Here is a 24,490-nt window from a genome sequence, read left to right on the forward strand (position 1 = left end):
CTGCAACACTGGTTCTCCTTACTGCTTCAGGTGGCCCAGAAAGAAACCCACCCTTCTTCCACAGCACTGTACATTATGGAGTTGGGATGGCCCAACAGTGGTACATCCAAACCTCAGGGACCCTAAGACTTGCCACTTGCATTCTCCAAGTCTGACACTTTTTAAGGACAGGCTATTGGAGGAGGTTGTTATCATCCTACTGAGGTAATTCTTAAAGGGAGTACTTCATCGAAAACTATCAAGTAAGCCAGTACCTCTGCCAAAGGACTTGGAATTTTGTGATACAAACATTAACACTGAATCTCTTTAGCCTAGTGTATCATTACTTTTAAAGCTCCTAACCAGAAAAATCTTCCCCTTGATGGATGTGGCTTCAGCCAGGAAAGTGTCAGAGTTAAAAATACTCAAGTGCATGTCCACAAAACAAATAGCACCAAAAACACCTAATCCAGGGAAATAGACCTACAGTGCAACATAAAAAGGACCTGCTGGATAGACAGGTATGTGTCTCAGAGGCTTACCTTCCCTGAAACAGGCTTCTTGTCCATGTGGAGCACAGTTCTTCCTTGTTCCTATTCAAGCAAAATTTGGATAAGTGGACGTGGAATCACAAACCTACCCCAGTCTGGCACCTATGTCACTATTAGAGAGAGGAATCCTGTAAATGCCCCACCACTTATGCCCATGTTTATATACCCCTATATAACTTATGGGACCAACACCATTCTAATATTTCTTGGAAGCATGGATAGGTTATAAAGCCTCTTTTGAGTTGTTAGCCTACTATTCTCCGATGATCCAAAAAGTGCCTCACAGTTTTCCATGAGGACAGCTTCAGCCTTAGTACCACTCCATTATTTATGCTGCAGGGAGCTTCTGAGTTGGCACTTACACACAATATTCAGCTACCCATTTTCTTCTTTAACCCTCAGAATAATGGAGATAGACTCCTGCACCTAGGTGGTCTCCAACAGTATCCTGGGTGCTACATTGCCAGAATCATACACATCAAGGCAATGGAGCAAATTTTTATTTCCTTTATACCAAGCAACAATGGTACTGTGGATCCAAGCAGACTCCAAGTGACTGTCCTTCTGCATCTTGTTCTGTTATGAGTCCAGCAACAAAATACTAGGTGCAAACGTTAGGGTGCACTCTAGGACAGCAATAGCCAGAAGTACTGCACTTTTCAAATATGTCTCAGCCCAGGAAATATGCCAGACAACTATACAGATTTTGGTCCACACTTTCACTAAACATTACAAAGTAGACATGCAATCTAAAAGCAAAACAAGCTTTGCCACTGCAATGTGTCAGGGCAAGTTCAAGTCTCCTTCCCAAAAGATTCCATTTATTTGTTCTAGTACTGTGTTACGGATAATGAATACTACTGGGATGATAATCCCTGTGGTGAACATAGTACAGTTATGTGACCAATTAACCATATAATAGATGTTCAAGTAGGAGCAGAAGATCATCGCTGTAGGAGAAGCTCCCACCCTCCTTCGCTCAGCTCCAGTTTTTTGATTACTGTCACCCAGATCCCCTGGAATAAGAGGTCCAAAGGGTTATCCGTGGGCACCTCCATTTTTCAAAGTAAATTGTCCTTTTTTTAAGAAGATACATCAGTAATGCTTTTACTAGCATCAAGAACTAAACATGTAAGCTAGGGTAAGAATCCTTAATGACTTAGATTCCAAGGACGGGGGTGTTTCAGCATTCTAAGGAGGACACACATAAATAGCTTTCTGTCCAAAAGAACTGAGTAATGACATGTACACCTAATGACATGTACACCCCTCCTTATATGACATATGCCACCCTGACATTATCAGCCAAGGAAGAACTTCACCTGTGGAGGACATTGATGAAAGCCGGGTATTTGCCATCAGCAAACCCCACAAAAAATGGAAAAATTACTCCAGTTGGGATCTCGTACTTGAACATCTACTATTACAGTGACTTGCTCTCAGAACTTTATTTATTTGTATGCATAATTGTTATCAAACAATGTTCATTATTTCAAACACATAAAACACACATTATGTACAAAAAGAATAAATAATTGATCACAAAAAACACATCTAAAACAAAAAACAAATGAACAACTGCCTATAGCTATATACAATTCAAACACTGTAAAAAGAAAATGTATTTGCAGGAATAATAACTGAAATAATAATAATGTCAATAAATAAACAAACTTTTATAGACACAAGTAAAGTCTAAACAGTTAAAAATAACACAAAACCAGCTATTTGCACATAACATTTTATAATATTTCAAGACAGCTTGAGGTCCAAAAGTCTGAAACAAAAACTTCACAGCTAAGGTCCAGTTTATGAAAATAAGATTTTTTAGCTTATTATCCAATTTGTAAGCTCTTAAGTTGGTTCATAGGTGGTTATGATGCATGCAGTCCAGGAGACCATAAAGGAGCCTAGACCAAATTCTCAATGGTACCCAAACACTGTCTGGTTAGGTGACTTGCTTAAGGTCACATAGTTGGCAAATGAAGGCTGGGGGAATCAACCCACGTACATACCTCTCAACTGTCCAAATTTTTGCACAATGACCACATTTTTGCCTCACATTTTTGATCTGTTCCTCATAAAATTTGTGGTTTTCAGGTATATCATTGAGAACTGAAGTCACTAAATAATAACAGACAATTGAGATTCAGCCTTCATACCCTTTAGGAAATGCATGCAAATGCAAAACATGTTATTATATTAACTTTCTAAGTTATAAGACTAATATTTAAAAAATATCCCTACGTTTGGGCTTTTGACCCCCATTGTTTTTGGCTTGGTCCAGATTTCTTGCTATAAGAGGGTGAGAGGTATGACCAAGTACCACACTAACAGCTCGCAGCCTTAGTCCTCTGCGCTAACTGCCAGACAACATTTTGTAGTGGCATGAGAAAATGTTTTCATACAGATTTACATAAGAGTAAGTCACTACATCAAATGTAATCATCTATTAAAGCTAAAATAGTTATACGTACACAAAGCTTATTTTGAAAGAAACTAATAAAATCTACATAATTAATAAAGTTCTAACCTGTCAGCTAAAACAAACACTTTCTTTGGGATTCAGAAAGCTGCAGAAGCCTTAACTCTGAAGATTTTCACAAAGCAGTTCACAGGTTCATATGAATTCATATGTAAGGAGTAGGCTGTCTGATCTTGTGGGTCATTTTAAGCCTAGCCAATTTCCTTCAATGGTGAGAATCAAACTCTGTACCTTGCGTCTGTAAGGTAAACACCTTAACTTTTATGGCAAACCCAACCTCCGATACGGCTCTTACAGGTTCATAAATATCTGCAAATACTAATTTCCCTCAAGACTGAGATTCAAAACCTGTACCTTGTGTGTGTAAGGTAAACACTTTAGCCATTAGGCTAACTCCCAAAAACTTTTTTTGGCCTGAGTGATACAGAGACTGCTCTCCTGCTACAGCTTTACATTGATCATAACACGGGGAGCAGTCTCAGTGGCAAAGCCATATGCAAATACAGCAATCCAGGGTAGCTACTAATACAAATTAGTCATGTGCTCCCTTCAGTAAATGGCACTGGTGCCAAACTAACAGGTAGAGCGATTCACAGAACCTCTCTGAGTTCTTTTCACAAAGAGGAAAAGTATATGGCATCTTTTCATGGCATAAACCCATTCACCCCTATGGATGGGTTTGTAGTTCACAGCATGAGTACAGTGTGTGTGTTTGTGTGTGCATGTGTGTGCATGTTTGTGTGTGTGTGTGTGTGTGTGTGTGTGTGTGTGTGTGTGTGCACGCACTAGCATGCATAAACACATGCGAGTCTGTAGGGGTATGACAGCAGCTGCACAGGTGTGCATGTGTATGTGACTGGGTGGTTGCCTACTGAGTGTATCTGTGGGCGAGTGTGTGTGTGTGTGTGTGTGTGTGTGTGTGTGTGTGTGTGTGTGTGTGTGTGTGTGTGTGTGTGTGTACTCAACTGTCTACATGCTGCAAGGTTGCGTGTGTGTATGCCTCTGTGTATTTGGGGTAACTATGCTACCAAGATGCAGAGGGTGGTAGGAGAAACACTAGCGTAGTCAAGTCTGACATAATAGAGTTAGATTCAGAGACATGGCAATTAGCCACTAATGAGGTGATCATTGGTGCAGCTTTATCTCATCTCTGAAACAGAGATTCTGGCCATCTGACAAACTGTCAGACCTAGGTTAGCCAACTAACACTGGTGGAGACACTCTCTGAATCCCAGGATTTAGTCTGTGATTTAAAGCACACCATACTGTATGCTCAAAATGACAATATCAAAATATAAGCAAAACAGCAACGTCATAGTATAATGGAAGGTTGCCAGGCTACTGACCAGAGGTCGTTTCAAGCCTAGCAGTTTCATCCCAATGTAATACCAATGATACTCTATTCAACACCCAGAATTGTATTTAGTAATGACTACACATGTCCAGGAGGGCTGTGGGCGCTATCCCCGGTAAGAATTTATGGTGCCCCATCCACTCGTCCAGGTTTCTTTTGAAAAGTGTCATAGAGGTGCTCTGCTTCATATAAATTAGCAGTCTATTCCAAAGATGTGGCAGTCTCTTGGAGACAAATATGTCCCTCCAGCAAATCCTATTCAAGTCGCAGTCCACATTTAGGTCCCTGGAACAGTTGGCTCTAGTCCCGTTTGATTTACAGATGGGCAGCAAATTCATTAGGTTTGGGTCAGAGATTGCGCTGTAAGCCAGGCATAAGTCTTCCCTAAGAAGTACATACAATACTGAGTATAGTGACAGGGACTTTAGTCGGTCTGTGTAAGGCACATGTTGGAGTCCCTTGATCTTCTTTGTTAGAAACCTGTGAGGTCTCTCCAATTGCTGCAACTGCTTTGCACGGTACATGCCAAAAAGGGCATTAGACTCAATTACGGGCCTGATAAGTGACGAGTACAAAGGGGTTATAACCTCCTTTACTCTAGAGGTGATGCCTTTGCTATTCAAGTGTGGTATGGAGAAAGCCTTCTGTACCACAGTAGACACATGTTGGTCAAAGTTAAGGTCACAGTCTACTTGTGATCCCAGATCCCTTACCATTTCATAGGTACATATAGTATTGTTGTTAATTATTAGATAGTGTGAAGGGACATTGTTTCTACCGAAGGGAATGATGATGAATTTCTCTGCATTTAGTTTGAGACCATGGCTAAGACACAAGTCGCTGGTCTGCGTAAGACCCTCCTGAAGTATACTGATATCATCTGAGGATTCGATAACTGCACCTATTTTGCAGTTGTCCGCAAACATGGTCAGTCACAGCCCCTTAGTTTTGGCCTGAACTTCTGAGAAGTATATACCAAACAGTAGGGGCCCAGCATGACCCACGTGCCATCCCACTGGTGAAAGGTCTGCTGGTTGATGTGGAGTAACCCACTTTGATAGTGCGTGACTGGTTTGTGAGCTAGCTGGCAACCCATCTTACAACAAGGGGGCTTACATTCAAGTTTGTTAAGTTTACTGGTAATGCCTGAGTGTGGAATTGTGTCAAAGTCCTTGGCCAAGTGGATGTAGGATGTGTGCACAGATCTGTGCTCATCAATGGCCCTGGACACATTTTCAAAGAAATCTACTAGGTTTAACAGGCAGGATCTGCCCCTGACGAAGTTGAACTAGGTCAGATCCAGGGTTTGGAGGTCGCCTATGTCTTTATTTATGATGTCCATGATGATACGTTCCATGGCCTTACAGATGAGGCTGGTCTATATTTCCTAGGGTCTGTTGCTAAGTCACCTTTGTGAAGGGGAATAACTGTTGCTGTTCTTCATTCTGCAGGAACACAGCCTGTGGCTAGAGTGTGAGAGAATAGGGTACTTAATGGTGATGCCAGTTCATGTTTTAGTTCGTTTAGAAGACAGCTGTCTGGCACCATACAGGCTGTGTTTTTTGCCTTAGACAAGGCTTTACTGACCTTCTCTTCAGATATGTAGGGTGTGGGGGAGTTGGGAGCAAGATCTGTAATAGGTTTGGAGGGTATAAGGGAGTGAAAATTTCACCAAATATGTCCGACAGCAGGTTTGCCATCTCTGTGGGATCAGTGTATGTGATACCATTATTAACTAGTTCGGCACATACTTGGGTCTAACCTTTTAGGCTGAGTACGTAGCTTTAAAAGGCCTTATTGTTATCCTTAGCTGTCATTGCCAAGTTTTTCTCACAGTTACCCTTAGAGGATTACACATGTTGTCTTATTTGCTGTTGAGGCTGAGGAGGGTGCTTTTCCATTACTGGGGCCTCACCTTAGGTTTCTTTAACTAATGAGGGTCTTACAGTTGCGGTGGTGCATCTGTTTGTCATGTCAGTGAGGACCAGATCTAGTAAGTTTGGTCCTCTTGGTGTGGTTTGAACAATTTGCTCCGGGGCATTTCAGTTAAAGTCAATGAACTTTTGTGCTAGTGAGTGAGGGCTAGAGTAGGTTTCCCAGTTGATGGTGGGATAATTGCAATCCCCATGACCAGAGTGTTTGCCAGTATTTGGATTGACTCCAATTTGGTCAAGTAGGCCTCGTGCGCATCTTGATTTGTGTAGGGGGATCTATAACTAGCTATAACTTGAATGGGGGTCTTACGCACAGTAAACTGAACTTGGAGTAACTCCATGGTGTTGGGATGTGAATTTGTCTCTAATATAGATAGAGACACTGCCTCCTTTGGTTCTCACATGTTCATTTTGTGGTCTGAAGATGTGGAAGGCATTGTAGCCTTGCAAGGCCAGGGTGCTCTCTGAGGCCTTGAACCAAGTTTCTGTGACTGCACAGACATCTAAATCCACCAGTGACAGAAGTGCTTCCAGGGTGTGCAGTTTTTGGTTTAGGCTCCTACCGTTTAGAAGCATAACTTTTATTTTGTTATGATTGGCAATTTTCATGTCGGCAATTTTGTTTTTGAGAACTTGCCTAAAAAAACACTATGGGGAGGCAAGAGCCTTTGCCAACAGCCAAAAGCCTAGTGGTGCCATGTGCAAACCGCCTCGAGCAAAGCAGCGATGTTTGTCAACTATGTAATTCCAGGCTGACATAAACTAAATTAGTTAAATCTGACCACAAATCAGTCACCTTCAAACTGGCACAAACACCAGAACTCACAAATGGGAAAGTCAGACTAAGAAACTTCACCAAGGCAAACTATACCCTCCTGCGGAAGGTATAACAGCATTCCAAGCCACACCCCCAGCTGTAAGTGGTAACTACTCCAAAGCTCACACTACAGCCCTGTACAATCACTTGTATAAGTGTATAGACTCGGCTGTTCCAAACAGAATCAAAGCCAGAGCCCCAAGTAAAAACAAGCTGCCCTGGCGGACATCCAGCATCAACAAACTTTACAACAAACACAAAAAAATTGCTGTCTAAGAAAAGCCCGACAAAGTGGGGTGTCTTGGTGATTATGGACCACCTTGACTACACTGGCTGGATGTATAACCTGTTGGGCGACACTGAGGTTTACAGTCCAGTATCTCTCAAAAAGTTCAAAATTGCTTATAGGAGTATAAAAATTGTCCTGGATGAGTTACTACTATTTGATAACATTTCGCAAGAACTTTATCAGCTTTGAAGGGTAGTCAACCCTATTGTGCCTAAGATCTTTTGGCATCCCTAAAATTCATTCCAACATTTTAGATCCCCCACTAAGATGCACTGTTGCTGCAGGTGGTTCAATAACCGAACGTCTGGCCAAATATATTGATTTTAAATTGAAAAATGTGTTTTCCAACTTCATGCATATGATCCACGACTCATGATAAATTGCGGACAACTGATGAAGGAAAAGCATACATTTTTGCAACAAGTGACATACAAAGCCTTTTCTCCATAAGTCCCCACAAGGTGGGTTTGCAGTGGTTTGGCAAGTTGATTAGTAAATCTGGTCAACTGTCTGAGAATGAGGCTGCTCTGGTCCAGGAATTCATACACATTGTGCTCAATAACAACTTTATCACCTTTGGAGGTGAATACTACAAACAACTTCTTTGAGCTGCTATGGGAGCCACATGTGCCCCCACATTTGCCAATGAGGTATTATTAAAATGGGACCTAGATGTATTATTTAACCTCCCATTATTTGAGAAATATGTTTGGTACTACAGGTATCTAGATAATTTATTATTTGTTTGGAATGGCAATACAAACCAATTCACTGAATTTGTGAGGGAACTTTACTGAAGTATGATGTTTCTCAGATTTACATACTGCATTGATGCTGCACAGATTCATTATTTGGACACTGAGAGTCAACAGACATCAAAATGTGGACTAGAGACTAGAATCTACAGAAAGCCCACCTTTTGCAACACCTTTGTTTCATTCTCCAGTTGTCGCCCACTTCATCAAAAGAAGGGAGTTGTGAAAAGCCAATACATTAGGACTTCTAGACTCACCTCAGATGATAATATTTTCCTGTAGGAATTTGCAGTATTTAAAAACATGTTTCTAGATCGAGGATATCTGGAATCACTTCTCAAGACCATACATGCAGATGTTTGGTCAGAAAGGAATGGGAGATACTCTTCCATTATTAAGCAGGGTCTCAAACAAACTCCGGTTCCAGACAATGATGATAGTTCCTGTTTTACGGGGCAAAGGAATATGGTTCTTCACTATTCTCTTGACATAAAGGGCATTGAGCAAGTTATTCATAAGAACTGGTCCATGTTCCAGTGTGACAAAGAAACCAAGTTACTGGGCACTCAACCACCGTCCTTTACATACAACAATAAATTTTATATAAAAAATTTCTTGGAAAGACCACTGGAACACCAATCTACTAAGTTCCCCATGGCATTATAATGTGGCCAATACCAGCAGTGTTCATTCACTGAGAACATTTACAGGGGATATTTCATGGATAAAATAAAAAGAGGAACCCAAGGTGGAAGATACAGCTGCCTTTCCGAACAACTGGTCTATTTGGCTACTTGCATGCAATGCCCTGCTTTTTACATCTGCAAAACTATTAACACACTCAACAAAAGGATTTATCAGCACCTATACAGCATACAACGTGCTGACAAGAGTGAGCTTGCTAAACACTCCCTTACATGTGTGTCTGTGTCTTCTTTCGTTTTTTCCCGGTTAGGGGTCGCCATAGTGGAACTCCGGTCTGCTAATGACTGGCAGTGGATTTTTACAGTGCTGAGTTGCCAGCCTGATGCCCAACCTTCAAAGAAGGCACACCCATTCATGTACACACCTACCTGAATGTCTTTAAATGTCACTCAACCATGGGGAGGACATGCAGACTCCACACAGAAGGCGCTCCAGCCGAGAATCGAACGGGAGAACCTCTTGCTGTGAGGTGACAACGCTAACTGCTGCACCACCATGGCATGTGGAGGTTTTAAAAAAATTAAGTTTTATGTTGTTGAGCAGGTGCAAGCTTCTGCATATTCCGGACACTGGAAGAATGTGATTTTTGCACTGGGAAATGCTACGGCAGCTGAGATTAGATGCTACTTTCCCAGTAGGGATCAATGACAGTATATCCATTACGAATGAATTAAAAGAGAGAGCTAATAGATTTTAAATAAGTAACATGCTCTGTTCATTTTCATCTCTTGTATGTATTTTTTTAATTGCATCTATACAATTATTTTATGCTTCTTCAGCTGGAGTTTGCGGGGTTTGACTCCATCTCAAGGTCAAATAAAGAAAATAGCAGTATCTTCCTAGGTTACCACACTTTAATAAAACAATAAAATCACCTCTAGTTAGCACTTTCATCTCAACTCTACAGAGACTTCTTCAGACTGAGGTTAACGTCTACAAAATTCCTTTTTAAGGCTTCAATTGTCACATAGTTTAAACGCATTGCATAATACATTCACTTTAAAATGTCACTTCCTCTTCCAACTTCCAAAAAGCTAACTTTGTGAAAATACTAAAAAAAGTTAAGCAAAACTTTTAAAAATACACTCAGGAAATACTTTATACATTTCCTAAAATACTTAATACATTTGAAAACATTTAAGAAACACACTTTCACCAACATACTACACTATACGTTTTTAAAAAATATTACTAATGTTTGAGCCTCTTTCTTTTCAAATACATAACAAATTCCTCCCTATCATTTAAACCTGGTGGGAAGCAGGCATTAAGTTTGACCTGCCATAAGTATTCTGGCCAACCCAGCTATTCTTCTATATTCATAACAGTAGTATCATTAGTAAGGGCGTCTACTACCAACAATTTATACTCTCTTTTGCAATTTTTGCTTAAAGCATTCTTTTCATCCCTTCTCTGTATGGCATATTTGAGCTCATAAATCCTTTTATATAGCTCTCTAGTTGTTCTGCCAATATAAAAGGATTTACAATCCAGTTAGGTTATTAAATATACATTTTTTTATTTACAATTAAAAACACCTGGAACTCTAACCACATTCTTACCCACCTTTATTTATGAGGAATATCCAGAAAAAAGAAGCAGGTGAACAATCAGTTTGTGCAGAAGAGGGCAAAAAGTTATAAGAACTTCTTTCAATCTAAACTAGATAAACCAAAGGAAGTAGCAAAGAAGAGGGGGATGATAAGATGCTTTAATTGTAATATGTGCAACTTTCTATACACAGATTCCTCAGAAATAAAGGTGGGTAAGAATGTGGTTAGAGTTTCAGGTCTTTTTAATTGTAAATCAAAAAATGTTCTACATTTAATAACCTGCCTGGATTGCAAATCCTTTTATTCTGGCAGAACAACTAGAGAGCTATATAAAGGATTTATGAGCACAAATATGTCATACAGATAGGGGATGAAAAGAATGCTTTAAGCAAACATTATAAGTTAAAAAATTGCAAATTTCCAGGACAGTCCTGTTTTTCAGTCTTGTGTTCTGTGTCATGGACAGTACCTGTTTAGGATGTAAAAAGTCCTGGATTTGAGGTTTGGCAGAGAATCGACTCAATTTTAAAATTTTACTATCAGTACTGGGTGAAGTTTACTTGCTGCACTGCCCATCTAACCAGTCAGATGCTCCAGACTGTGCACAATGATCCGCATTTACATAGCCGAGAGTCACTTTTCCACTGTTCCACATCGAACAATAGTAGTTCCACTTTGTGTTTTTGATTGGCTCATATACCGCAATTACAACCAATTAGCATTGAGGTATATGAGCAAATCTGATAACTTCTAACACAAAGCGAGCCAATGAGGACAAACACAGAAGTCATCCAATACATGCTGCTACAGTTTTTGCGCCACTGCAATACCTTCAAAAAGGGTATTATGGAAAACCATTTGCTGGTTACCCTTGGTGGCTTTGTTGTTGCATTTTGATTTTTTTTTTTATTCATGATCCTGCCTGCCTTCTCTATAGCACAGGGAATTGTGGACTTGTGGAGTTGAAGTGACGAGTGACAATGACTGGCACCTTTATAACAAGATAACTACAAACTAATGAATAAGAAAGGTGAGCTATTTAATATTAACACTTGCTGAAAAAGACTGACATAACTGAATATTTGATTTTCAGATGTTTGTATCACTTTGATTTTGTTCCATATTGATAGGGTCTGTCACACAGTTAGTGTTAAGTTAGTTAGATTTAAGGGTTTTTTTTTTTTTTTTACATATCCGTGATAAATAATCCTGAAACATATTTCATCAAAATCATACCTCTCAACTAATCAGGGACAAATCTCACTAGAGTCAGGGACAAATCCAGAAATAATCAAGGACACTTTTAAAATATTAGTACTATTAACATGAGACATTGACTGAATAAGAATATGTGAATTATTATACATTTTCTGAAGTAAAACAAGTCTATAACTTTAATTATTGTCATTATTTATTAAGTCTAGCTCAGCACTTTTTCTCCAAAACTTAACCAGTTTTAGGAGGGATTAAGAGTGACAGAGCTAAGATTTGAGGCAAAAGCAGGGACAGCTGAGAGGTATGATCAAATGTACTTTTTATAACTATAAAGTAATGCATTTTAACCACCTGCAAGTTTCATAGTTGTTGGTAAGCTGTTAGTAAGTGTTTGATATTTTGGAGATGGAAAGTTGAGATCTAGAGCTGCTTTCTTTACTTAATTATGCACACGTACATTTTATGGCTCCTAATACCAAGGCAGGAGTAGAGCTCATTTGTTATTGACTTAATAAAGTAATTTAGCATTTACATATTTGTTTATTATTTTACTTATTTATTGACATTGGATTGCTGAGAAAGTCTGACTGGGTAGTCGTCTCCAGTCCAATCATTTGTGTAACTGAACACTTACAGGTTTAGTTTTTTAAAGGAGAGGATGTGGAGGGGCTGGAAAAACTGGTACATGCTTTTTTATTTAAATAGTTGATTAATGTAATTTAGTAATTTTCTGATAAGTGGAAGTATTTCTCTGTTAGAGAGTGCAATATATGAATTGTTTCTGCAGATATAATTTATTTTATTTATTGATTTTGATGAATGAATAAGTCAGACAGACTGGGTAATTGACTGTGTGTGAACTGGGGGGTCTATATTATAACATCAAAGTCTTACAACTTCAAATGCTATAATATCGAACCTTATTCAGCGAATGCTGGAAATAGCGAAGCTGCAGAACACCGAATACTTTCCTAGGGAAAGTATTCAATGGGCCGTTTCTGCAGCTTCGCTATTTCCTCGACTGTGAAGCGAAGGTTACGGACCGGGTTAAGGTAAGTGTGCGAACAAAGGTGAGCATGCGATAGGGACCTTAGGGTTAAGGAGTGGGTAAAGTGAGTGTGCGATAGGGACTTTAGGGTTAGGGAGCAGGTAAGGTGAGTGTGCGATAGGGACCTTAGGGTTAGGGAGCGGGTAAGGTGAGTGTGCGATAGGGACTTTAGGGTTAGGGAGCGGTTAAGGTGAGTGTGCGATAGTAAGGGTTGGGTTAAGGTAAGTGGATAGCTAGTGGTGTATGCATGGTTTAGTGTAGGGTTTTGTGAAGTGTATGTGTGTGGATTATTTATTTTGGTGTGCTTGTGTTGTGTGTATGTTTGTCGGAACAGCAAATTTTTTCCCTGGGAAAAAATTTGCTATTCTGACTGTTCGGTGTTCTGGTGTTTCGCTCCAATGGGTTCGATGTTATAACATTCGAAGTTGTAAGACTTCGATGTTATAATACAGACCCGTGAATTGGCTGCTTATTGTAGAACAGAAGTAATTTTTATGTTGTTTACTGCTCAGCAAATTTAAGTTGATGCAAGACTGTTCTGAATTATGGTTTAATTTTGAGTTAGATGCGGTTTCTTTAATATGAATAATCAGCAATGCCATTCTAGAGTGTCATACTTATCATGTAACAACACATCGAGATTTTCTGTGTATACAGATGCATCAAATTTGAAGAACTGCAAGATGTTTCCTGTATGTGTCTAAACTTTTACTGTGGAAACTGCCTTTAACAAAAAACTTCACTTTGTTCAGCTCAACAATGAACATTCTACTTCTGTAGCGAACATGATATTTCTGGTCCTGGCTGACAATGGTCTTGACATCATGTACATATCATCATATTAAGCCGATAATACCAGTGTCATTTACATGGCACAAGCAGTCAGTCTTCACAGACTTGCTGAAAAGAAACAACCAGACCATCAAAACTAACTGCAATGCACACATGATTCATAATGGGTTGAAGAAGGTAACTGACGAACTGGACTGTGATGTTGAAACAACGGTGATGTCCATTTATATTCACTTCAGTGTATCAGCGAACTGCAGAAGAGACCTGCAAAAGTTTTTTGGTGTACCATGAACTGTTGAGATGTACCAACCAGATGGCTGTCTCTGGGTTCCGCTGTCAATAGGGTTTCCTATTAGTATGACGAAAGAGCGAACAGGCAAAACAGCGAAGTGGCTGTTCAGCAAATTCTTTCCCTGGGAAAGAAGTCGCTTGACCGCTTTGTTGCTTTGCCATGTTCTGCACTGTAGTGTGGTCCCTTGTCTGGTACAGCCCCCGAGCATAAATGTGCAACAGTTACTGACCTTAGGGTTAGGGTGTGGGTTAAGGTAAGTGCATATTTATGAAAGTGGTTACTGTTTTTTTTTGCGTTAGATGTATGGTTTAGTTAAGTGCATATGTGTTTTAAGCTGTTTACTTTTGTTTTGGGGGGGTAGAATTAGGGTTAAGGTAAGTGTGTATGTGTTTGGAACTGTTTACGTAAATGTGCAAAAGTTACTGACCTTAGGGTTAGGGTGCGGGTTAAGGTAAGTGCATAGGTTTTAAAATGTTTACTTTTTTTTGTGTTAGATGTATGGTTGAGTTACGTGCATATGTGTTTTCAGCTGTTTACTTTTTCTTTGGGGGGGTAGAATTAGGGTTAAGATATGTGTGTATGTGTTTGGAAGCGTTTACTGTTTTTTATTTTTTTTTTGGTTGGAACAGCAATTTCTTTCCCTAGGAAAGAAATCGCTGTTCTGAGGTGTTGACATTTTCAGCTTTCACTGAAAAAGGGTCGATGAAACATTGTTCGCTGTTTTACGCATTCGATGTTTTAATATAGACTCGTCAACAGTTATTGGAATCTTGGCCAACAATCATTTCATATTTTGTTTCTCTAGGAAGTGAATGCCCTAAGAGAGTTTGTGCAAATCTGGGCATAGTAGAAGACACACATGATCATGAATCGTTGAAGACTAACATCAAGAAAGCTTACTTATGCTTTGTGTAAAATATCTACAGCGTTTTTGAATTATCTGTTCAGAAAGTGGAGCAGGAAGATTTTATGTTCATTGAGCTGTTTCTGGTAATGCAAGACTTGAGAACAAAAATTGAATCACACATAGCAATTAAGTTTTTTGGATACAAAACACATGCTGTTTTGAAATTAAAGATATGCAGCCATTCCAGGTGTCTATCATGGAAAATTATTGCACTGCTCTCAGAAATGAAACTGAAACCTGGTTCAAGGCTCCAGAGAGCACCCCAGCACTACCGGGCTACAACTCATACCACACGTTTCAGCCACAGAACATGGACCGAAACACAAAAGGAGGGGGTGTATCCATATTTATCAAGGATACCTACACCTCCAGATTAGTGGCGCAGCATGATACCTCTGAGATCATCCATGTGCAACTAACATCGGGCAAATCTGCAATGCAAATTGTGGCCTGCTACAGATCACCCTCCATGACCTAGGACCACCACTCCATCTTTCTAGCGACACTGGAAAACATGAAGGTCCTACAAAACACCCTGATATTGGGCGATTTCAATTACCCTACCATTCACTGGGAAAACTACTCGAGTACAAATTCCCAGGCCCAGCGCTTCCTGGAATTCATCAACTCAAATGCCCTGGATCAGCTGGTAAACTCCCCTATCAGAGGTGAAAACATGTTGGACCTGGTCATCACCAACATGGGCGACAGGTGTTCCACACCGGAGGTCAACCTGTCACTGGTTAGATCAGACCATAAACTAATCACTCTGGATTTCCACACCCCACCACCACCCCCAACTAAGGAAACCACAGTAAAAAAACTTGTCTAAAGCAAACTTCACCTTACTTAAGACAGAGGTGGTAAGTTTTACAGCCCCCACGCTAAAGGATAATGCTGCCCAAGATGCAGAAACCTTTACAAATGCACTCTATGAGCACCTACAAGGATGCATGGATCCCTAGCAAAACCAAGACTCACTCCTCTAAGAGAAGGAAACTAGTTTGATGGACCCCTGCAATAAACAGGCTATACAATAGAAGGAGGAAACTAGTTCAGAAAAAAAGCAATTCTCAAGAAGGAAAAACATTCCTGATCAGTATCAGTAAGAAACTGAGGTCCCTCATGAAATCATCCAAGGCTAACTTCGAAAGAAAAATAGCCAAGGATTCAAAAGATAACCACAAAGCCTTTTTAGCTATGTTAAGAATCTAAGTGGCAACTCGTAAATATGCACTGAACTAGTGCAAATTAACACAAAATATACTGAACCTACTGATATTGCCAACATCCTGGCAGATAGATTTGGTGCAAACTTCACCCCCCTCTCACCTACAAAAGGGCCCACAACAATACCGGAAAAGTGTAGTGTCCGAAAAATCACAGATGCACAGGTGAAAACTGCCCTTTCAAAAGCCAAAAAACACAGCATCAATGGGACCAGATGGTGTCCCAGGCTGCATCTTGCACGAACTACAGAACGAACTAACCTCCCACCTAAACACGCTGTTCAACCTCAGCCTCTCCACAGGCTACATGCTCACAGAATGGCGCACAGCAACGGTTATTCCTCTCCACAAAGGAGGTGCCACAACTGACCCTGGTAACTATCGACCCATAAGCCTGACTAGCCTGGTCTGCAAGGCTATGGAGCGCATCATCATGGAATTCATTAACAAAGACATTGGGAACCTCCAAACACTTAACCCGACCCAGTTCGGCTTTGTTAAGGGCAGACCATGCCTACTAAACCTGGTTGACTTCTTCGAGACAGTCACCAAGGCCATAGACAAGGGAAAGGTGGTTCACACAGCCTACCTTGACCTCACCAAGGCTTTTAACACCATTCTCCACTCAGGTATTACAGAAAAACTCACCAGCCTGAACATAAACCCCTACATCACGAGATGGGTTGCCAACTGGCTTACAGACAGAACTCACACGGTAAGAATAGCGGGCTCCAGGTCCGACTCTAAACCAGTCATAAGTGGTGTCCCGCAAGGCTCGGTCCTGGGACCCCAACTGCTTGGCATATACTTCTCAGAAGTACAGGCAAACACAGGAGGACTATGGCTAACCAAGTTCGCCGATGACTGCAAACTGGGAGCCATAATTGACTCTCTGGCTGACACGGACATCCTACAAAAGGGCCTTACTGAGACGGACACCTGGTGTCAAAGTCATGGCCTCAAGCTACATGCCAAAAAATGCATAGTCATCCCATTTGGGAAAAACAAAACACCCACGAATTACCACATAGGTGGCAGCCCCCTTAATACAGAAGAGGTAATAAGAGATCTGGGGACCCAGGTAGACAGTAATCTCTCCTTTGACAATCATATTGCCAAAGTAGTTAGGAAATCCTTCTATGTGGCCCATCTAATTACTAAAGGGTTCACATCTAGAAATAAAGAGGTTATAGTGCCCCTCTACTCGTCACTCATTAGACCCATCATAGAATACAATGCTCCATTTGGGATGTACCTCACAAGACACTTCCAACAGCTGGAAAGACCACAAAAGTACCTCACCAAGAGGATTACTGGTCTCAAACATATGTCCTATGCAGCCCGACTGAAAAAACTCCGGCTGTACTCAGTGGCATATTGCTTACTCAGAGGTGATCTCTGCCTGACTTACAAAGCCATGTCCAACTCAGAATTGATAGACATATTCCACCTAAAGAAATCCAAGTCACTGTGAGCCACGCGCTCTAGTGAGCTAAACCTCGCCACAACAATAAATAGAACATGCTGGAGGGATAGATTCCTGTCACAGAGACTCCCCATGCTTTGGAACAAAATTCCAAATTACATCAGGCAGAGCCCCTCACTAACACTCTTCAAGTGAAACCTTGACAAGTGGATGGGTAATAGAAAATACACCCCTGGGATCAATTAATTGGCTCTGCTTGACAGAGGATCAGTTAATTAATCAATGGGGAGGCGAAAGCCAACATACTCTGGCTAGGCTTGTAAATACCCTCGGGCAGATAGCCTAGTATCTACCTTTGAACCTATGAACCTAAAAAGGTTTGATGTACCTGAACAAGTGGTTTAATTTCTCAGAGTCAGAAGATGATATCACTTCTGCACTAAGTCACTTGGTGCTCAGCAAACCATCAGAATTTAAACATGTAAAAACTGCATGCGCTGCCATGGACTTATTGCAGGAAGTTGACTTGGATGCATTGTACAATAAATTCTGCATGGCTAAAGAAAGCTTGACACAGATTGCTGCTGATTTGACTCTGCCATCACCATGTGACAAGTGGCAGAAGTTTTTCAGTGTGGCTCGTACCACTAAAGTATTTCCAGTTAACTTGTTTAATGTTGTGTCAGCCGCGTTGTCATTGCCTGGGAGCAATGCCTTTCCAGAAAGTGTTTTTTCATCGATGAACACCAAGTGGAGTTCAGAATGAAACACAGTCACAGTTGCTTTGGTGAAAGCCGAACTGCAGGTTTTCCTGAATTATAGCACAACATGCAGCGAGTTTTATGAATTTGTCTTGCATGACGATAAGCTGCTGTTACCAGTAGGTAGCAGCAAGAAATATTATTGGAGAAAGTGCCCAATGTCCTGAGTGAAACCATATCAAAGTCTGCCCTTACGTTATTAGGCCTAGTATTATTTTTTTCAGCTGTACTTCTGTTTGTGGTTCCCTACATGTATAGTTGGTGTTAGCTGTTTTTGTACTTACTGCCATTACTATTTTTTTACTCTTCACTGTAGCAAACCAGTCCTGCTAGTCCCTTGGTGCAATATGCGGAATTGTTTTTGACATTTGCTTTTACTGTTGTTTGAATTATAGACACTACTATAATACTGGACTAGTCAAAATGAAACTATTAAGTGGTTAATTATCTGTCTCAAGATGCTGTTAGGCCACTTGTTCCTGGACATGTTCATTGGCCGTGGTGGATTTTACTGCAGGCTTATTGTTTGTTGTTTCTAGAATACCTGATATCCAATCCAATATGCAAAAAAATCATAAATAATTTGATAGAAATACATATTTTATATCAGTTATGTGACAGGTTTGTACACTAGAAAACTGTCACAAATCTGCTCTAAAACACACATTTTATAATGCAAAATTACAAAATTTTCCCAGGTGTGATACCCCTGGAGACACTCCCCCCACAAAAAATGTTTCCTCGCTCCATTGGCGCTCGGACAGCTATTGTCCTGGATTTTGCCTTTAAAGTGTTGGCAACCCTACTTGTGACAGAATATTAAAAATTCAGCAGAGTGGCAGAGAAATGCTTGTTGCAGTCAGAGATAGGGGCAAAGTAATCACTGTAAAGTGAAACATGAGATATATGTGCTGTGTGGTGGGAGGTAGCAGAGAACAGAAAAATGATTCATTTTGCTGAATGTGTTAAAACAGTAACATAGCAGAAAACAACCAATGAAACAATAACAGCAAGCATGCAGGAAAGTACATCAGAATAGTATGTAGCATAACTTAACACACTCATAAGTACACCTGATATAAGAATGCAGTCAATAGAATTAGTTGTAAAATAGGTACAAAAAAGTACCTGCTCACTGTCATAACATCATATAGTATAACATTTTAAATGGAGACAATAATATACAAACAGTATTTGCAGCATGTACAATTGTCCAACATGGGATGTGAAGAAGAACAAGGCATGAGTCAAATAACAGGAAGACAGGAAAAGAGACGGACAGAAAAAACATAGAATAAAATTTAAAAAAAAGTGTAAGGAGAAAAGGGGAGGTATACAGCTATTTCCTATCCACATTCAGGAGAGTCAAGCAGTACCACAGAGTTTGACCATGTTTACTCCTAAGCCAGGGTATGTCCATCTGGTGACACGCAATATAGACAAAAGACCTCAGTGGCCCATCCAACAGGCCCCTTATAAGCAGTGGTCTCCAGCATTTTTTGCACCACGGACTGGTTTCAAGTAAGACAATTTTCCATGCACCGACCATTGCTTGCGCATATGCACAACAAGCAAGCAAGCAATAATGCCTGACAGGATGTGTGTTAATGTGTAATTAAAGTCTGCCCAGGGGTGTGCGGAGGGCCTCTACACCCCTGGAAGAGTGTTAATTACACATTAACATACACCCTGGACAGCATTATTGTGCTTAGATAATGGATTCTCTGTAAAATTGTTGTGTTGCCTTACTTATTTTTTTAAGTACTATATTATTTCTATATATTTTTGATGTAAAATAGTTCTTCTGCCTAATGTTTCAAACTTGCTGTAGTATATGTTAATGGTGTTGGAGGAAGCATTTTACATCCAAAATACAACACTTAAAAAATACCCACGCATTTACTTTATTTTTTGGTCCCTTAAGCCTAAAACATTTGGTTTGTTGCCAGTCATTGGAGATTGAAGTTACTAAATAATGGCATACATTTGAGTTTCAGACTATTATTTTCTTCAGAAAATTCATACTAACACAAATCCTTTTATTTAAGCAAGTTTGTAATTTTATAAGAGCAGTAATTAAAAGCTGTTCCTATTTTTGTGCCTTTGTTCCCTCTTTACTTTAGGGCTTATCCAGATTTCTTCAGCTGAAAGGTCCAGAGGTATGCAAACATCTTTAATGTCACTCTCACTCATTCTCTTACGCACACCTCAGTTTCAGAAAATATATGCTAACATTAAATCCTAATAATCAAGTAAAATATGTTCCTATTTTGAGCCTTTGTCTCCAGCTTATTTTAGGTTTATCCAGATATCTTGAGCTAACAATCAACAGAGCATACCTTTCAACTGTCCAGATTTTTGCAGAATGTCAGATTTTTAGCTCATATGTTTGCTCCCATCCAAATAAAATGTGTAGTTTTCTGATAAATGACTGGGGATTGGAGTCATTAAATAATGACAGGCATTTGAGTTTCAGACTTCATATTGTTCAGATAATACATGCTAATGGAAACCGTGTTGTTCTAACAACTTTCTAAGTTTATAAGAGCAATATTTAAAACCTGTCATTATTTTTGGTCATCTGTCCCCAATATTTGTGGCTCTGCCCAGATTTCTTCTGCGGACAGGCTGAACTTGAAAGGTATAGTCGAAAGGTACGCAAACTTCTTAACAAATGCTGCTGCTGCCAGGGATAACTCTCTCTTCACTCTCTGTCTCTCTCTATCACACACACACACATACACACACACACACACACACACACACACACACACACACACACACACACACACACACACACACACAGTCTCTTCTGTTTTCGTGCATGCATGCATTCACTCACACACGCAGACAGAAATATACGCACACACACTTTTTTTCGGTTTCATTTACTTTTATTTTATAGTCACTAAACACAAAAAAACACTGCTTTGCAAGTGTAAAATAATGGCTCAGTCGATCCCACTGTTCACACTCTCTCACACACACACATACACAGTCTCTTCTGCTTTCATACATGCATTCACTCACACACGCAGACAGATACAAACACACTCATACACATATATACACACATACGCTTTTTTCTGAACAGTCCGGCACCCAACATAAAAAGTTTTTTTATCTTTTCTGTGCAGCCCAGTACCAAATGATCAACAGCCCAGTGGTTGGGGACCACTGCCTTACAGTGTGCCTGAGTGAGTTAAGCAAACCCTGAGAAGAACAGCATGACAAGTTGGATGTGGGGGGGTCTAATCCAAAATCCTGAAGTTTACTTCTGTTTTAACGTGTTTTATGACAAAACACAAGATAAATAAACACATTGTTCTATTTTAATACAGAGTAATAGCTTACAATTCTGATACATAATATGAACTAGTCTTAAATTTAAAAAGTCCAAGGGAGTGAAGCATGTGGTGGTAGATGGGAGGCCCCACAAAAATGGTCCAAATTGGGCCTTGCTACTGCTAAGGTTAGCCCTGATAGATCTTCTTCTTTCGGCTTTTTCCTGGTTAGGGGTTGCCACAGCGGATCACCTGTCTGCTCATGATTGGCAGTGGAGTTTTACAGTGTCGAGTTGCCAGCCTGGCACCCAACCTTCCACAGAAGGCACACACACGCATGCACTCACTCCTAGGGCCAATTTAAAGTGTCCAATCAACCTACAGCATGTCTTTAAGATGTGGGAGGAAACCGGAGCACCCGGAGGAAACCCACGTGACCACAGGGAGGACATGCAGACTCCGCACAGAAGGCACCCCAGCCGAGGATCGAACCGGAGAACATCTTGCTGTGAGGCGGCAACACTAACCATTGCACCACCGCAGCCGCCCTTTAGCCCTGATAGATATACTACAGAATGCATTAATTTATTCTATTATCTTAATAAAGTGAATTTTTGGAGTTGAGAAATAATCTATGGATGTACTGTATTGCAAAATTATGGCCATTATTTTTAGGAAGTAGCAGGCGAGTTTGTACTAAGATATCTAAATAGAGATTCTATACAGACATCAAACAAATATATTAACAAAAGGCCTAACGGCCAAAAGTCCTGCTAAGGAGCTATTCCCCTAAACAAGCAGTCCTGCAAGGCATACAGCAGGAAGGGCGCTACCCAACTGAATTACTCTAAAAACCTGTTTTAAGCTGCCTAACGGCCAAAAGTCCTGCTAAGGTTATTATTCATTACATCTCTCTGCAAATATTGCATTTGCTGACTTGGGTCTACAGCACTGTTCCCTAGCCCTAACTACAGTACCAACCCCTAAAACTACACAGTACGAACAATAGTTGCCTATCATATATTCCCCCTTATATTATCTTTAAATTGGAAGCAAAATACAGAGATTTCCCCAAAAATTAAACTAAAAATTGTAAGTAAAAACTTTACAGTTTAAACAGTAAAATTAAGCAGTCAAAGCCTACTCTGAGAAACCTAAGCATACTTACCTTTGATTGCAGGTTCCTTGTGTTTGGTTAAGCCTATCATACCTAGAATCCCCTCCCCCTGCACAGCTACGTATGCGAGGTCTGAAATACACCTCTGAACCCGCCATTTTTAAAAAAAATCAGTGCTCCTAGACCCAGTAGGCAGCCCTCTGCCTCGTGGTATGTACCTTATGGAATAAGTGCTAATTAATGTATTCAAGTGATTTTTCAATATTTAGTGTTTTCTGCCAGTAATATTGCTACAACCTGATTAATTGCCTAAAGCAACGGCCAAAGTGCAATAGGCTGCATACTTGTGAGTGCTGATAAGCTCTATAGCTACGGCAAACTGTTTTTATAGAATCTAGTAAGCTTGTCTGGCTAAATAGTGTGTTCTGCGAACTACAGTGTTAATTATTTAATCACAAACTAGCAGAAATGGCTACAACTTAGCAGACTGCATGGAAGTGTTAATTCTTTAATCACAAACTAGCAAAAAAGTGCCACAGTGTAACTGACTGCATGGAAGTGTTTGCCGTTTAAATCTGCTGCTATGGAACAATGTTTTAGAGTTAATTAAGCCTGTCTAACCTCAATGTGTAATATTAATGCCTAGCGACCTTGCAGCTGAACTATTATTAAGTCAACTTGTTGCTTGCATTTGTGATATAATTTAGAATGTTCTTAAGGAAAGCGATATTTTAAAGCTAAACAGACCAATACAGAGAATCTAGTTGAGCTGCTGCTTTAGTTGTATTGCTGGGGCATAGCGATTCCCTGCAGATAGTGTACATGCTGGAACCTAAACCTGTTCTCATCCCTTTAATCTATCTTTCCCACCAGGAACTATCCCTCTAAACAAGCAGTCCTGCAAGGCATACAGCAAGAAGGACGCTACCCAACTGAATTACTCTGCAAACCTGTTTTAAGCTGCCTAACGGCCAAAAGTCCTGCTAAGGTTATTATTCATTACATCTCTCTGTAAATATCACATTTGCTGACTTGGGTCTATATCACTGTTCTCTAGCCCCAACTACAGTACCAACCCCTAAAACTACACAGTAGGAACACTAGTTGCCTATCATATATTCCCCCTTATATTATCTTTAAATTGGAAGCAAAATAGAGAGATTTCCCCAAAAATTAAACTAAAAATTGTAAGTAAAAAAGGAAATTAATGTATACACCCAACTTACAATTTAAACACTAAAATTAAGCAGTCAAAGCCTACTCTGAGAAACCTAAGCATACTTACCTTTGATTGCAGATTCCTTGTGGTCAGTTAAGCCCTGCTCCTCTCACCCTCGCTGTGCTCAGGCTCGCTCCGCACCCCTCCCTGCCCTCAACTCCCACATGCCCCCACTGTGTCTAGCTTTATAGCCACAATACCACACCCCCTCTAGCTGAACCAATCAATAAACCTCTACTCAGCTTAACCCATCCCACATTCACCCCTCCATTTTTTTCCTATCTGAACCAGGTCAGTACTGTACTGTACTGCTTACACTATTCCAGCTCCCACCCCTCCTCCCAGTAGTTAATATCCTACCACGAGATCCTTAGGGCCCTACGCCAATAACACTAATCTAGTCTCCCACTATGTTACCATCCAAAGCAATGTCACTACTCTCTCTGCTATCCCTCTTGTTAATTCCATATTTCCTCTCCACTTATGAAAATCAGTCTTACCTAGGATTTCACCACCCAACATCTCAAACCATACCAGATGTATCGAACATGACAGGCAACCCACTAGTTATTACTATAACCAACTCCTTAACCACTAGACTCTATCAGCCTATTAGACTGAGATATATCAGCTCAAAATCTAAACACTATCAAAAACTTATAAACAAAATCCTGAAGCGTATAGAAATTATAAGCTATAACCTCGCAATGGATGGAGATATTCACCCAAACCCTGGCCCTACCACCCTAAATAGGGCAACTTCATTTGCAACTAACCC

General features: G+C 40.2%; 1 protein-coding gene across 1 annotated transcript in view; it reads right to left on the reverse strand.

Annotated features, from left to right (window-relative positions):
• Positions 1–24,490, reverse strand: part of LOC122787906 (ADAMTS-like protein 3) — a 255,659-nt gene that overhangs the window by 187,128 nt on the left and 44,041 nt on the right. The window lies entirely within an intron of this gene.

Source organism: Protopterus annectens, chromosome 13.part0, assembly GCF_019279795.1.
Source record: "Protopterus annectens isolate FY-2018-M chromosome 13.part0, PAN1.0, whole genome shotgun sequence".
NCBI lineage: Eukaryota > Metazoa > Chordata > Ceratodontiformes > Protopteridae > Protopterus > Protopterus annectens.